The sequence below is a fragment of the Rhododendron vialii genome, chromosome 7a (assembly GCF_030253575.1).
Source record: "Rhododendron vialii isolate Sample 1 chromosome 7a, ASM3025357v1".
Taxonomy (NCBI): domain Eukaryota; kingdom Viridiplantae; phylum Streptophyta; class Magnoliopsida; order Ericales; family Ericaceae; genus Rhododendron; species Rhododendron vialii.
Window position 1 is genome coordinate 13,118,425 of NC_080563.1, and position 15,133 is coordinate 13,133,557.

Consider the following 15,133-nt stretch of genomic DNA (forward strand, 5'->3'; position numbering starts at 1 on the left):
TAACTTGAGATTAATCTTTTGAACCACATGGTTAGGCTAAGAGTTAAGCGGCTAAAAGTTAAGCAGATCAGCTGACGCGGATCGTTACATGTGTGGACTCCGATGTGGATTCCATACATGCCGATCAATTTTGGAGTACACCATTAATTTGGTGTACGCATGATAATTTTTGCTAGACATGTATATTATCACCAACCCTGGACATTTATCCTACCGTTATGCTACGAGAAGGAGGTTTTTGGATTGCAATTTTCTAATTTGGGACCAATTTGCCCTTTAATTTTGCCCATTTTACGGATTGCCCAGGGCACCGGGGGTGGTTCCGTCATTTCGCTGTTGCCTGTGTTTGTCTGCAGCTGTTGACATCCGGCGTTCCCGCGGGATTCGTGATGAATTGGGTCCGTCGATTTCACCTGCTTCTTTTTCCTTTATTGCGGGTTCTGTTCATCTCCATTCACAGCACCACTCTGTCGCCTCCCTCTTTCTTCTCTCTCTATTCACTCCCTCTCTGGCCCTCCGATCCATCGCCACTGTGCCGCACCACAACACCGCCTCTCTTCTCCATCAACGGCATCACCATTAGGTATTTGTCGTGTTTTACCTTCTTCTTTTTTCATTCGGTCGATGCATTGCTGCCATTTTTGTGGGTCTTTACTGTTTGTTTTGGTTTGGTCTTTTCTCCTGTTTTGGTTTTTCGTTGATGTTGTTGTTTGCCCGTTCGCTTGCTGCGTTCCAGTCGTTTGAGTGGATCTTTGTTGTTTGTTTTCGGTATGGCCGGTGTGTGTGCCTTGTGGATGTCGAGTTATGTTGGGGTTTTCGGTTTTGCGTTTTGGGTTTGGCTTGTGCGTGTGAATCTATGTTAGGGTTTTGGGTTTGGCCGTCGATTTGTTTGTTAGTCGTTATCGTCTGTTCATAAGGGTTGTGGGTTTTGGGTTTTGGGTTTGGTTGTCGATTTGTCGATTAGTGTGTTTGTCATTCATTATTTGCACGATTTGGGTAACTCTTCATTGCTTGTTTTGGTTTGACCACTGTGTGTGCTGTGTGCTTGTGAAGCTATGTTAGGGTTTTGGGTTTGACGTCTCCATGTCAACTTATGTTAGAGTTTTGGGTTTTGCTGTTGATTTGTTAGATTTGTTAGTCATCGTCATTTGCTCTTGAGTGTTGTGGGTTTGGGTTTGGTTGTTGATTTCCTAATTGGTGTGTTTGTCATTGATTATTTGACTTTTAGTCATGTGCCCATGATGGTGGTACGTCCAGGTGGCATCAAGAACACGCTGTCCTTTTGGACTATAATATATAAATTTAGAGTTAGTATGGTTAGTTGGAAAATCGAAATCAAGCTAGGGGTTGAGCAGATGTAGCAATTCTCTATGGGCTCTTTTTGCCTTGCCAGAAACAGAACATAAAGACGTGTATTCATGTTGAATGGTGCTGGAATATGGTTTAGATAATTGATGAGCGATAGTAACATTGAGATTTGCTCAGATATCGTCTAGCCTTTGGAGTCCAGTTTAGGTTGGTGCGTGTTTGGTTATGCCATTTCCCTTGCCTACTTGTCTATCTATTTATTATCTTCTAAATTTAACTATGGGTGCGATATATATGGCCAACGTATTGATCCTGCATTTTTCTATTTTTGTTAGGAGTTAATAATGTTTGTATTGACACACGAAACAAAGCTCAATGGTAAATGGATTTTTTTACCTTATCAATGGTGGAGCTTTCTTGGCACAATAGTTGCACCAAAGGTTTGTGATTTGGTAAGCATTTGATGCTTTGTTGCAAAGAGAGTAAGTTGTTGTTCATTACTTTTGTAGTTGTAATTGTATTGGAGTGGAATTAGGAAATTACCTAGCTGTGGCTTTGGATCTCTGATTTGGCCAAGCATAGAAATTGGGGTGAAGTTAAATTTGATTGACCTAAGTGTGAGGCCATCAACTTTGATTTCTTCCACTGGTGTACGTGGATTGATAGTTAGCTGGCATGTCTGCTTGAGGAAGCGGAACACCTCAAGTGTGGTACTAACGCTAGCATTAGTTGTTGAATATGTGTGGAATTGTTTGAGTGTGTTTTCGAACACTCGAATGCCATGACAGAAAATTGTGGCCTGAATCTTTGATCCCTGTAGACAATGGTTATGATCATTTTTGGTGAAGTTAATTGTGAATATATTTGTGTGTAAGTATAGTTGGTGATATAAAAACTGATTGATATATTACCTCTATGTCTTGCAAAGTGCTGGTACTGTGAACCACTTTTGCTTGATTTTTTTGGCAAACCGTTTTCACCGACGATCACTTGGATTGTGTAGTTTTTGGAGTCAAGGTTGATGTCTTTCACAGGAAAAATATTCAGAGCCATGTTTTCCTGTCAAAAATATCTGTTAGTACGATGAAATAAAAGAATGTTAGGCATAGAATATTGGTCTCATTGTTTTTCTTTGTCATGGGAATATATAAAATGGTTAAAATTTGTTACTAAATGCAAAGTATAACATATATCTTGCGATAGTGCATTCTATTTAGTAGTATCTATTTAGCAAGGTAGCTTAATTGCAATTTTAGAAGCAATTCGATTCTTGAAGAAGTTCTTTGTAGGCAATATTTTTTGTGGAGAAGTATGCCAGTGGATCATTTTCAGAATGTTTTAATGCACGCGTATTTTTTCTGCCGTTGTTGCCCGTGACAATGCCGCGTGAAGCTGACCATGTGAAAAAACTGGCTCTGGTAAGTAAACGCCCACAGTTGTTAAGGTCTGTCCCTGTGCCTTGTTTATTGTGATGGAGAAACATGGTGTGACAGGAAACTAGCAACGGGTGAACTCAACTGGACATTGGTGTGAATCGCTTGGTTGCAAAGGAATTAGCGGTAAGAAAACTGTTGTACCCCTTTTTTTGCCATTGGTAATCTCGACACCGATCATGTGCTTGCTGAATTCTTTGCATATTAGCCGTGTACCGTTGCATAATCCATTTGATGGATTGATATTTCTTAGCAACAAAATTGGCATCTCTTTCTTTAAAACAAGCCTGTGTGGTGGCATCCCAGGAAGGACAAGGGAATTGATGAAATATCTATGTAAAGTCTTTGTTGAGCTGGATTTGTCGTTTCATCAAAACTAAGGCTGCTCTTCTCCAGGAAATGCATGTGTGATTAGTTCATTGATCTCATTGACTGTGTGATTCTTTGGAGTAAGAATGGCAGAATTTGCCAAAAAGACTTGGTCTAATTGGCCCGTTCTAATGCTCGGGAAGACAAAGTCAATTAGTTAATCCAAAGATGGTGTTGTCTTTGCTGGTTGGTTTCTTTCTCTCTCTCTCTCCTTTGTATGTATATATGTAAATATATGTCTCTTGACATGTGAAACGGTGAACTTGTGTAATGGAAAACATTAATCATCAATGAAATTTGAGGAATTAAAAATTGTACATATAATATATTTTTTATTTACTTTTATATTCAACGTATCCACCAATGTATCACGTACTTTTTGTTCAAAAAATCACGTATCTGTGTATCCGTATCATATCATATCCGTATCTCGTGTCCGTATCCGTGCTTCTTAGGGTAGCACGTTTAAAGCTGGGTGGTAAGTGTCTTTTTATTGAGATTGGTTTATGAGATTCTTGCTTGAGCAAATGTACTACCAAGAGCAACTTCTTCATATGAAACAGTTTCATTTGCAATGTTTAAAATGTACTTCCTTAGCTTTCGACTGTTAGTTGAACACCAGACACAATAGATAATTGCTTCTCATAACTTCCGCCAACCTACATCTCAGAATCCTCCAACCTACAAATATTGAAACCCCCATCTGACTTATCCTTTCCATTTCTAGAATCCTTATTAGACCTTATACAAAACCTATTACTTGTTTTCACTCTTTCCTCTCTTCACTATCTATGTTTCCCAATGTGTGCACCATGTGTTACTTAATTTCTTTTGGAACGTTTTTTCATGGGGCATTTTTCTTCTCTAGATGAGCTAAGCACCTTCACACTATCTCGACGTCTATTTACCATGGCTCTAGCTTTGCATAATGCCCCACAATATTGTCCTAGGGACCTCAATCACCCTGCTTGATCATGTTGCATTTAAAACTGCAATATTCTATTTCATTTGTGTTCTGGTAAACGAGAATGTATCACCTATGAAGAGGAAAGTACAACAAGAAGGAATGCAAACCTTCCAAAACAAGAGATGAACAAAACTCAAAAAACCAAGAAAAAGAAAAAAAGCGCATCTGCAATATCATGGGCAGCAATTATCCGCTATATAGGTCCGTTTACAAGCCTTAAATAGCAGTACAAACGTGTTCATTTATTGAAGAAGTAGCAGGTACTTCTTGACGTGAATCAAGCAGCCAGTATGTGTTGAAATTTGTGAATTGGTAAACTCATGGATGAAACATACAGTTAGAAATGGGTTTGTTTGTTATTTTTTTAACGTCCTTTAGTAAACAAGAGATTTCTTTCTGCAAACTAACAGTTCCCTGCAAAATACAGGAACCACTTGCACCGGAAATCCTGCACAAACTTGCTGAAGACAAACAAGGTAGCATTACACTCAAAGCTTATATGTACACATATGCTGGAATCAACCAATTGTGGTTCAACCACTTCAACGTGCATTCAATGTACCCAACGGCTGAACCACGACAAATCAACAACCAAGAAACAGCCTCTGCTTTGCTACCTTCAACAGCAGCCCCTACTCTGCTACCACAAACACCAACCAAGAGGGAAAACCCAGCTACAACATCACCATCTGAGGACTCACCCAAAACTCCTCCGGCAAAGAAAAGAAAGCACACAATTACTGAAATAGTTAGGGTACCTTCAGATCAAGTTAGTTAACTTTTGGTGCTAAGAAGAACTAGCCTAGCAAATCTTTTGGTGTGCATGATTTGCTTGCTCGGTCATTTTGTGCTGCAATTCTCTACTTCTCATTTCTGCAGCTTTTGCTAAGCCTGATCTAATAGCAGCTATTTTGACATTGTAAATAGAACCCTACATGTCATCCTATGGCTTCTGATAAACACCTAATCTTTTGTTGTTGTGTATGTCTAGCAGACATTCATCTTCTCCCTTCTCTATCTACCTTTCACATTCACATGCACATCTATATTATCAAATCATAGAAAATATCCTCCTTTTCGAGAACTGATATTAAGGATAACTCACTTACCAGTTCACTTAGTCACATGTGAAATGATGATCATGCTCATGGTTATGACTTGATTAATGTTGCTTAGTTCCTCACACTTTTTACGATAGAAAAGCATGTATAATCCGCCACTTTATATAGCGCATAGCTCCTTTCCGGGATATTAAGGATAACTCACTTACCAGTTCACTTATTCACATGTGAAATGATGATCATGCTCATGGTTATGACTTGATTAATGTTGCTCAGTTCCTCACACTTTCTACGATAGAAAAGCATGTATAATCCGCCACTTTATATAGCGCATAGCTCTTTTCCTTGCATTCTTCTCATTAAATGACAGAATTATTACAACTTTCATGCTATCTATATTATAAAACAGAGCGGTTTCTGTTGAGAAATGTCCAGGCATACAAACAAAGTAGCATCTACAGCCGTTCGATCGTACTTTCTAATAAGGTTGTAATCGTTGGATTGAATAAATCATATTTCCTAATATATAAACCTACACTAATGTAAAAATGTAAAAAAAATAAAATTACACGTGATTACAGTGATCCCATGATTTGTGCTAATTATGTTGGTTGAAATGGAATGGATGACAATAAATCATTCTTGAATAGAAGATTTACTAATTCATCGATTTCATTCATATCCTCATACCAAACTGGCCAATTACTTTTTGAAGATAGAATGTCAAAAGTTTTCTTTCCTTACGCTCCAATTAAATTAGGAAACGTCTCGAAAGGAAGGATAATAAGTCATAATATTGCTTATTGAGGTACTTTTTGTCCGATATTTTATATTATCTTTTGAAATTTTAAATTTATAAACCTTGCTCAATTTTATATTTGAAATCTCTCTTCTCATTTATTTGTATTTGATTTGATTATTCAAACACAAATGCATATTCAAAATCAACCAAATCTCATGTTCAAAGATGAAAGAGAGGGGGAAAGAAGTAGGTTCAATGGCTCCTCTGCAATTGAAGGTGAGATGCTAACGATATTCTTTTATTTTAATATTTTTTCGTACTTCAATCAATTGGATTTTGTTGGGTTCAAGAAGCATGTTAAATTTTGAATTTTCATGTTCGGTTAATGCGCCACTATGATGGATTCAACCTTTTCTAAATAGTAGGGGTGTTCTAATTACTAGATAACTTCTTTTTTCAGGATATGACCCCGTCTATAGATTTGTGGAGAGACAATCAAGAGGCAAGAAAAACGGTATGAAAACTACAAACATGTTTTATTTAGAATGTGTTTAGAATGCGTTGCGCCGTGCCTTCAGGCACGGGCATCCACTAATATGGGTACATTTCGTATCATCCTGTTCTACTTTCTTTCTTCTTTGATAACCACACCCAACTACTTCCCACCATATAAAACTATTACACAAACCAAATTCTCAATTAAACTGAAGCTCAATAAAACCTCAGTACCAACAAAAATACAATATAGAAATTAAGTTCATGATTCATATCACTCATCGTCCAGCTATCCATGTGTGCTTCACTTCCCATTCTCGAATATTAAATCCAAAATAAATTCAGCACAATCCTCCTCCCACACGAACAACATCATTATCCGGCAAATCCACTCATTATTTGGATCATTAAAATCCTAATGTCTAGCAACTCCATCGACCATATCTATTTGACTTGATTTTTCTCGTCTTGATTTTTTGCCTCCTGTTGCAACCCAAAAAAAAAAAAACCCCCACCTCAGTCCTCAAAAACACAAAACAATACATACAATGGGCAAAAAAAAAACTCTTCAGTGGGCATGATTCTCGTGCTTAGCACGAGGCCAGACCTAGTAACTTAAAAAAGCTAAGGAATTGGTGCTTGCTTATGAGTACGGCTGAAAATGAACCAAGTCATTCGTGAATTGGCTCGACTCAGTAAAGACACATTCAAGTTTGATTCGAGTATAAAACGACCCAAACTTGAGCCTCAATTTTAGAATCGCCTAATAAATGAGCCGAACCTTAACCTAATAGCAATCCGCTCAATTAGGCTTGTGAACCTGTATTACACGTACATAATGAAAATATTATAACTTAGTGCATATATTACATTTTAATATGATTTTATAATTTTTTTATATGTTTGAACTTATTTCATGTCTAAAATAGATATTTTATTTGCAATTCTAAACTTGTATGAGAGCGTAGATATCTACTAAATATTTTTGACTGGTTAAGACTCGTGAACAAGTTTTAATTCGACTCAAACCTAAAGTTAGCTCAGTTCGAGCTCGACATGTCAAATTTTCATCGAGCTCGAGTATACTTAAATGCTTGACAAACAGATCTTAACATTTCAAAATTGGCTCGATTCCACTCGGTTGCAGCCCTACTATAACATAGTAGCACCAAACGTCTTCTTGGGAGAATCTTCTCCCCATGTGATACAAGTCAAATTAACGCGTTTCAAACATATATTCTTGCGAAAAAGAAACAGTACTCCTACTTAACTGTTAAGAGGGTCTTGCACACAAAAAAAAAAAAAACGTCAATACCACAACAATTCCATGGAGAAACTTCTTTGCACAGATCAATGTTGTGTATATCAGCATTTCAAACTACTTTCTGCACCCACCACCACCACCACCACCACCTTCCTTCGAGTCTTGTCACACCGTGCTAGCCTTCATAGTTCCAGTGCTCCTCAACCTTCTGCAAAACAAGGTATCAGGGGAACCAACTAACCCCATTTGACACTCACCCCATATCCATGGTAATTTCCCATGCTAGTTTGCTCTTGTATTGCTTGGGATACCATGCTAAGTCCAGATGGTCGACTTATGCCCTCGTCGTTTCTCGTGGAATGGTGGTGTTTGGTTCACTTTCTGTGGTGTCTCTGGCTTCCATTCTATTCCCAAACTCATTTGGAACCGTTTTATACTTTCTCTACGTGCTGTTCTCAACGGCTGAGTTGCTTAAGCTATTGAAATGGGTACGTCAGAAAATCATGGGCATGCTTCCAAGTCAACTCACAACTGCCGCATTTTCAAATTAACACTGTAGGTGTGACTGTACCACTGTAGTGTAATGAGAAGAACTGAAAAGTTACTTTTCGAGCTCGTAAAACAACCAACTGCTTAGCAGTCACTTATGTTGTTGTGTGTCAAAAAATAACTCCTTTTTCGGTCGCAGTCCGATTGAACCCTTTGTTGGGTTGTAACTGTTTAGGCCTATGGGCCACATAACTTGTATCTAGTTTCCTTTTTCATTCCAATTGAGCGCTGTGTTGTAATTGTTTAGTAGGCCTATGTTTAGCGTATGTAATTGTACTCACTCAAAATAAAGTTAATTGTACTTGAGTTGTTCCAAGTACTGAAGTACAGAAATCTACCTTTAATTGATCAGTACCCTTCCCCCCTTTTGTTTCTTCAATAGTGGTAAAGGCTTGTATTAAGGTCTTCTTTTCTTTTCTTTTCTTTTCGCGTAATGACTGTGGCAAAGGCTTGTATTAAGGTCTTCTCTTCTGCTGGATCTATTCTGCTGATTTTTCTTGATGATATGTTCCATTGGTCAAGTACATGGTCCTACTACTGTTAGAAAGGTTAATGCATCAAAATATTAGAATCCAAAGGGACAAAAGTTGCTAGGATTTATTGGATGCATGTTGAAGTTCCTTAATTGGTGCAAAAAATTACAATCCTCAGATGACAGTATTGCAATATTGATTAATTAGTACCCTTTCTGGATTGCTTCCTTTTCCTTTTTTGGTGGTTGCAGGAAGGAGAAAGTGTAGCATTTATAGTGAAGGATAGCTGTATTACCTGTGGCATTCATGTCCTTGGGGTTTCTATTTTACCAATTCATATCCTTGGGATTTTATTTTACCTATTGATTGATTACCTTTGGCTCATGAGTACAGGTTCTTCGGAAGAAAAGTTTATAAGGCTGTTTATGAAAATGGAAGCTGCGTTCTCACTTTATTATGGGATGATCGGTTGATACTTGATAGTACAGAAATATCTACAAGCTTTTGAGATTAATTATTCATGAAAATTCCTCACAGCTTAATGTTGCAGCCAGTTGTATATCCTGAAGGTTTAAACGCGTATTTGGCATGCTTCTGATGAGTAATTGATAGGTGCGTAAATATGCCTATTTACGCCCCCTAACTTAGGTTTGTTATGTCCGTTTAGTGTGGTACTTGGTGTTTGATACTTGTTAATTATGTTTCAGGACTCTTTGAGCCGATGAATAACATTTGGAGCTAAAGAGCAAAGTCAAATTTTATTTCGTGTCAAAATAAAGCTGGTCGTCAAATTAATTAAAGCTCGAAGCGGCAATTAATGATTATATGGCGTGGACTAGTTTTATTTGGGTCAAAACCCATTGTGACCCAATCATAATTGACTGGGAATTGGACAATTATAAAGTGGGCCCAATAATTGAAGGATTGGTGATACTTTAGAAGCCAAAGAAAGTCTCGGCTTATTACTACAGCTGGAGTGGTCCACTATTAAAAGGAAGAAAAAAGGGTTTTGGGAATCACTTTTTTCTCCCACGCAATAACCGAGAACGGGGGCTGCCATGCTAGGATCTTTTTCTCCCACGGAGAAACGGTAAGAACGGGACTGCCATCAGGAGCTTTACTCATGCTTACAGAAAGCAATTGAGTTGTGCGGCTTTTGATCACGCCTCGGCCAGAGCGGTAGCAACACGACGGAAGAAGAAAACAAGCTTCAGGGTTTAATCTTTTTATTCTCTGCAAGTTTTTAGTTTATTGCTCAATGGAGTTTATTTGTTTCACGATTATTTGTTCTCACTCCATGAGCGGCTAAACTATTTGGCTAGGGTGACGAGGAGGTCTCTCCAACTAGCGTAGTTGTTAGATTTCTAGGGTTTTATATTTAACTTGATTGTATGACTTGATCGATTCGTAACTTTTTATGAAGTTTTATATTTTTCCAATATTCGAATGTGTTTGCATCCATGATTTCAAGCACAGTCATGCAATGATTTTGAATGTTTCGAGATAGGCTTTGAGATAGATTATACGACGTGAGACGGATCGTGCCGTGGTTAAATCCAATGAGACGATCCGTGCCGTGTTGAGATAACCTATACGGAGTACGAATCTTGATTATATTTTTGGGGATTATCGATAGGAATTGCTACCCTACGGTGATCTGGTTGAATGTTGAATGTAAACCCTAGGCTTCGAAATAATTGCGTTACAAGGGGAGACTGAATCGGAAACCTAGTCCTTTATCTCATTTGTTTCAAAATTCTTTCATTGCTTTCTAGTTTAATTTTAGTTTAAGCAAATCCAAATCAAAATCCAACTTCCTTTTAGTTTCAGAATTAAATTAGAAATCAATTGAACGTATTGCAACTTAGCTTTTTACTCTCCGTGGACGATCTCGGACTTAACTGCTATTCTTCGGGATAATTGTTAATTCCCTGTTTTATAAATTATATTTTTGGTGCGAAAACGACAGACCAGTAATTGAATCACAACTCATAGAACAAACTTAGGATTGTTGCACTGAGCAAAAATGATGTGCGGAGCACGAGATTTCGACACTAGTTCTGCTAAAAGAATACAAAGTAACTTTTGGACAAGAACGCGATTATTGGCTTGCATGTGAGATGGAGAGATTGAGGTTTCGACATAATCTGGGGTTCATAAGTTTGTTACTATTGTCGATAGGCTCAGATTAGGGCATGCGTATTTGCATGAAAAGATCCCAAATTCGGAAAAGAGAGGTATAGTGAGAGTTTCTAACCAGTCTTTAAACATTCTGTTTTAATAGATTTCCCAACTTGACGAAACTCTCTCTTTTCTTAATTTTCAGGAATAATTTCTTGGGTTAGTTGGCATGAATTTTGGTTACATGGCTTCCCTTCGAGAATATTTGCCAAATTGGCAACTTAGATTCTCTTCCTTCATTATTCGCTATGTAATGTTGGTTTGGCTTGCGTTGGATCTTAAGCTTCATATTCGGGTTGGTAAAGTTTCTGATTACATACAAGATTTTCGTTGATTTAGTTATTACAACCAGGATGTAATTATTACATTCAACCAGGATGAAATACATGTATGTCAGTAAGAAAGTATTATTTTTTTATTTGGGAATGAATTTTTCTTATATTGGATTCTGATATATTTGTGGTTGTAAATTGTTCTATTTTTCTTGAAAAAGACCTATCCAGTGTGTTGTTTGTGTACCTTTGTTTTGGACATTTATAAAGACTATCGTTTTTTGCTGCGCTAAGGGGAGGGCCGGGTGGGGCTCGAAAACATCATGTTCTCTATTTTTTTCCTTTTATACATGAGTCTATCAGCAAAACATCAAACATTGTAATAGAAGGTGGATAAGATAGCTCGGTAACCCATTTTGATTTGGTTTTTTCCCTTTAATATGCAGCAGGTTCTATGATTTTGAGGACAATCAAAGCCTCGATGGAGGTGTTTCATGGTGATTCTCTTCCTCTCTCAGTTAGACTAGCTAAGAATTTTAGGTTTTGTCAAATCGTTTTCCTTTTGAATTTGCTTGGCCTTGTTTTCTCCGGATCTTCCTTCATACCCAATCTCTTAGATGCGTGACTTGTAACTTAATTTTTTGTTTTAATTGATTTTGTTGTTCTGTTTTCATTGTACTTTTTTGGGTTATTCTTTGTTTGCTTGGGGATATACTATTTCTTTGAATTGGAGGTGATTGAGAATGTACAAGTTCAGTTTTCGTGCAATTTTTCTCATGGTTTTTCTCATGGTTCTAAGTTCAGTATGTGTTTTTGGTTGGTTTTATTAACTGTTTCTTTTGCATGAGAGTTCCTATACTTAGTTTGTACTCTTCCCTGTTATCGAAGTAAGAAACAAGTCCACATGGACCACATATACATGTTACCTAAATCTCGAAAATTGATTCGCTCTGCTGTGCATGTACCTTGAAAGGTCTCTGTAACCTTGGAATTATTTCAGCTGAACTGGAAAGTACATTACGGTGGAAGGCAGTGACTAGAAATAAACCAAATGTATCTATTTCCTGATGAAATTGTTGACTGAAGTACTATTAGTCACTCCTAGATAGGAGAACTGATGTTAGTTTTTAGCTTATATCATTTATTGGCATTTCAAGGGTATTATTTATTGGAATGTGTTGAATCTGCTGATGTCTTCAAAGTAGCTGCCTTTTGTATTATTCTACCGACAAATGGGAAACCCCTTTTGAAAAATCAGACACACGAAATATCAAATAGATGAGCTACCAGAGGGTGGTCTCAAATTTGCTCCATTGAATTTGGGATGGAGGTTATCTTGTCCTCGGAATTTCACTGTCAATGGCAGCTATCAGCATGAATTTATCAGAACTGTAACCTCTGTGTGTATGTGCGCTCGCAATTATAAAGCAGATTTGGTTCCCACTGGTTGAGCCTATAAATCGGTAGACATTAAAGTTGCTGGAAGATGATGACTGGAAAGTTGTTCTGATGATTATGGAAGATGAGGCAAATGAGAAATCAAAGGAATTGATCAAGTTACTGAAGGCTGCTGCATCTGCAAACCGTGATTTAGTAGTTGCTTATGTAGGGGTCAAACAGTAGGAAGGCTTTACTGAATCATTTAAAATCACAAAGCGAGCAAAATTTCCAGATATGGCGGTTTAGGATGGAAATGAGGAGTACTTTTCAGTAAGTTAAACCTTCACGAGTTTCAAGAGAGTTTCAGTTGTTCATGGAGACTATGATGTTGCAAAATGTGTTTGATTCCTGCTTATATTCATTATGTTGACAGCTCCCCTGCTACACATACTAATGATTGTTTCTTTTCGGTGTTTGCTTATATTTATGTAAGGAGTTCTGCACTTTAGAGTTCTAGTCGTGCATGTGATGATTTATCCGTCTTATTATCTACTATTCGGTGTTCTGGCTATTAATACCTTGGCTTAGACATCCTTGTTATTGACCCTTTGGATTTTGAGCTACGTGACCTGAATAAATTGGGTTGGTAATGGGAAAATCTTTTCTTCAAATCTTATTTCAATTGAGTCAAATAGTTCTCCTCAGGCACCATGGATGTGAATGTTGGGTTCTTAGTTCTTTTAGTTTTTGCCCCTCCTCGCCATGGATGTGAAATCTTATTAAACCAAGCTTGTCACATCTTACTCATCACCTTGTAGGATTAATATGCATGCGTTATAGGGAGCCATTTGACATTGTTTGTTTCTGAGTTTCTCAGAATAGCCTAAGAAAAACATCTGCAACCACATGATTTCAGCAGTCTAGTAGATGGTTGCTTTTCTCAACTATGAAGTACAAGGTTTCAAACAGCCTGTTTCCTTGAATGTTCTATCCTAGTTGTCATGTTGGGTGATATATATGAAAATAAGTATGCTTCCCTCGTTTAATGGTTTTCCTTTGATGGTGTGAATTTATCTATTATCTATAGCTTGAACAAGAGTTGGTGAAAAAGATTATACTCATAGATTTTTGAGTTCTGAAGTTATAATTGTGAACTATACCAGCAGCTACGCAGCTGCTATGTAAAGAAGCCGAATAGTATAACTCAAACATGCATAGAAACTTATGTAAAATCTTGTAGATTTCAAATATTCCCGGATGCTTTATTGTGGATTTTGTTTCTTTTGAAAGAATCATATTGTTTATGACTCCCGAGTTTATTCTTTTTGGCAGTGCATTACTATGGTGGACTACTATGTTCCCTTGTCATTCGAACAGGTAATGGGGGTAGGGGCCTAGGGCTTCCATGAAGAAGAAGCTGATTTCGGAAAAAGTTGGATAACCATGGGAAGCTGAATGCGAGCAATCCAGCCGAGTGGTCAAGGAGTGTGGTGGTTCTTCCCAGGGAAGGGGATTCTGTGGTTGCTGGCCTTGCTTTTGTGAGTAAAGCGGTAACAGTGGTTGCAGAGGTTACCATAGTGGAGGGAGAAAAGAAAAAGAAGAAAAAACATAAGGATAAGGAAGATGGTGAGGTGGGGCGTAAGAGGAAATTGGAGGAGGTTGATGGTAGGCTGGTAGCCGTGCACCACATGTTGTGAAGAGGGTGAAAGCTGATGGAGATGAGGAAACAGTATTCGTGAAAAAGGAATTGCATTGAAGAAAGAAAAGAACAAAGAACAAAGAACAAAGAACAAAGAACAAAGAGGATAATGAAGATCTTCAAATGGGAGAAGGCTAAGGAGGAGAAGAAGAAGAACGATAAAGTGAATTTTGAACTTGGTTCGTTGGATGAGGAGAAATCTGACCAAAAGAAAAAGATGAAGAGGAGCAAAGATGCTGAGAAGCGATTATGGAATAAACAATTAATAGTAAGAAAAAGGAGAAGACGAAAAAGGAAGAATAAAAACTCGGAATAAGATTAGATGAAGGAATTGTAGCTTTGATGAAGAAAATACTCACACATGTATTTACTGTCGCCTCATCTTATCTTGCAAAGGGCACCGAAGATTTTGTGTTCTATTGCCCATTTCCGAACAACTATTGCTTTCTTTTACTTTTCTATCATTTTGTGTGTATGTGCGCACGCGCGCTTTCCACTGCTAGCCTCTGTTATTCTGTGATGGTAACTGATAGCTTGGTTTATTTGGATGTCGTTAGTATTCTTACTGTTTTATGGGCCAACTAATTAATGTGACCTCGTTTTTTGACAGTGCAAATTCTATGTAAGCTTCGATTTTTGACACAGCAACTCTTAAGCCAGCATCAATTAGAAACAACTCTTGCACTGCCTAACAGAAAGGCACCCCAAGAACTCTTCGAAGATGAAAGAACCAGAAGACCATCCTGAATATTATTAAATTTTTTTTTGACACGACCATCCTGAAGATATTGCACTGCCAAAGGAAAAAAAAAAAAACACTATTAACTTTTAGAAACGTTAGAAAATCTTCTGATTATTATTATTATTTTGTTTACTTATCAAGATGTTTGCAGACACCTTTTGGGGATTTCAACTTATTAAGGGAACACAATTATTGCAA

General features: G+C 37.6%; 1 long non-coding RNA gene across 1 annotated transcript; it reads left to right on the plus strand.

The window, feature by feature from the left end:
* Positions 1 to 11,076: 11,076 nt before the first annotated feature.
* Positions 11,077 to 14,298, plus strand: LOC131333171 (uncharacterized). The gene is made up of 3 exons (XR_009201743.1): positions 11,077 to 11,146; positions 11,564 to 11,611; positions 13,827 to 14,298. It is a non-coding gene; the product is annotated as an uncharacterized LOC131333171 (long non-coding RNA).
* Positions 14,299 to 15,133: the final 835 nt, after the last annotated feature.